The sequence below is a fragment of the Octopus bimaculoides genome, chromosome 16 (genome assembly GCF_001194135.2).
Source record: "Octopus bimaculoides isolate UCB-OBI-ISO-001 chromosome 16, ASM119413v2, whole genome shotgun sequence".
NCBI classification, from domain to species: Eukaryota; Metazoa; Mollusca; class Cephalopoda; order Octopoda; family Octopodidae; genus Octopus; species Octopus bimaculoides.
In genome coordinates this window covers 26,095,993-26,098,176 of record NC_068996.1, presented here as the reverse complement: position 1 = coordinate 26,098,176, position 2,184 = coordinate 26,095,993, and the positions used below count along the sequence as shown (strand labels likewise).

General features: G+C 32.7%; 1 protein-coding gene and 1 long non-coding RNA gene across 3 annotated transcripts in view; one reads left to right on the top strand and one right to left on the bottom strand.

Moving 5' to 3' along the window:
• LOC128249606 (uncharacterized) overlaps positions 1-2,184 on the bottom strand; it is a 143,766-nt gene that overhangs the window by 77,745 nt on the left and 63,837 nt on the right. The window lies entirely within an intron of this gene.
• Positions 1-2,184, top strand: part of LOC106884196 (uncharacterized) — a 48,824-nt gene that overhangs the window by 13,953 nt on the left and 32,687 nt on the right. The gene's annotated exons all lie outside the window — the stretch shown is intronic.

Genomic DNA, 2,184 nt, shown 5'->3' with positions numbered 1-2,184 from the left:
TATATATATATATATATATATATATTTTATTATGTGTATTTATTTTCTCTAAGTTAATAATTAACTCCGACAAAATTAATTGGTTAATAGATACCAGGGTAGCAAAGATCACAAAATGACTGTGGTGTAACTCCTGCTTATGAGGTAGAAACTCCCTGTTATTTTGGGTATTTGAGTAAATATAAAAATCTAATAAATGGAGTAATACGCATATGTTAAATGAATTCTTTTATTTCCGACATATGTCTCGAAGATTACAAATGGTTCCTTCCAAAGGAATAAGTGATGTTGATACAGATGTAATGTTCTCTTCAGGGAAATACATAGGATCCAACTTAACCATAAGACATTTTAACCGAATATATAATTTATACATATATGTATGTTTATTAAAGTGTATAAAATTATAGATTTATTACAGCAATAATTGATCTCTAATACTGCGTATGTTAATACACCCACTCCATTGACATATATATGAGTGCATATTTTTTCTGATTTATGGATTCCTAGACAACATGTGTATGTATAGTGTTTTGTTGAAGCTGAAAAGCGTCTCAAACTGTTACTCAGTTATCAGATAGAACTAAATGTTTGGAATGTTACTATGGTTTATAAAGGCATATAAATGGTGCAGTGATAATTGTGATAACTCAGTTCTTCAGCTTCCATAAAACACTGTTTTACTCTACCTTTGGCACTTGAATGCTATTCTCTTTAGCATGTTTTGCATCTATATGCTTTTTGTATGTGTTTGTGTGTGTTTGAGTGTGTGTGCATGCATGTGTGTGTGTATGTGTATGTATATATATATATATATATATATATATATATATATATATATATATATATATGCACATACTCTGCCGGATGGTTGGTGTTTGGAAGGGCATCCAGCAATAAAAAGCATGTCAAAACAGACAAGTATGGTGTAGCTCCTGTCAAACCATCCAACTCATGCCAGCATGGAAGCAGGACATTAAACGATGATGATGATGATGATGTCTGTGTGTATACTTTAACCTCTCATCACCTCCTGTAATACTACTCCCTTTCTTCCATTTCAAGGGTCTTGTCTTGTGAGTTACTTGACATCTTCACTGGTACTGGTGTTACGAAAAGAGCATCCAGTACATTTTGTAAAGTGGTTGGCATTAGGAAGGGCATCCAGCCATTGAAACCCTGCCAAAGCAGACATTGAAGCTGGTGCAGTCCTCTTGCTCACCAGCTCCTGTCAAACTGTCCAATCCAAACTGGCATGGAAAAGGGACATTAAATAATGATGATAATGATGATCCTAAATCTTACTACTTTGTCATTTCTAAGTGGTCAAGATGTATGCCAGTAGCTTGGGTTAGGGTCCTCAAAACACTGTCTTCTTATTGAAGTACTAGTCATAAACGGAAGTAGAATGTATTAGGATTATGTACCAGCCAGTAGATATGGCAAACTTTTGAAGCATTAACAATGGACCTTAACTTATGTCCTATCTGTTTGGATCAGGACCAGTTTTACTCTTGTACCCACTGCCAAACATAAAGGAAAGAGTAGTGAGAACAAGAGGTATGATCTGAATGATTGTAACTAAAGACATTCAAGTAGCACAGATGATTTTTGTTTTTTAACAAGGCTGTGTGTAGATGTCAGGTGTAAAAAAATTATGGTGATAATGATTGCAGTTCAGCTCTAGTGGTATCATCATACTAGATTGAGAGATTGTTAATACCAAAACTGGTCTTTTGTATTTCAGAGTCTACTGAGACTGCTTTTACAGTAGCTGTTGAGTTGGCTCATTTATAGATATTTGCATGTTTGCAAATATATATTTGCAAACATGCAAGTAGAGTAGGTACTCAGCAAGGAGATAAAGAAGAAAATAAGTACTCAGCAATGGAAATAAAGAAAGTAAAATAGACATGAAGTAACAGGGATTCAGGAGAGAAAAGGAATGGTATAGATAGTAAATAAAAGATACAAAAAAAAAAAAAAAAAAAAAAAAAAAAAAATCAGAAAGATCATACTGCATTACCTCTGGATATCCTTGTTGCTTATTTTGATTTTAATCACCTTATTTTGAAATTGCATGCATAATACCATACTAAATTCTGGTGCCTCAACTTAAGTACGATATTCATCTGAATCTAAATATATATATATATATATATATATATATATATATATATA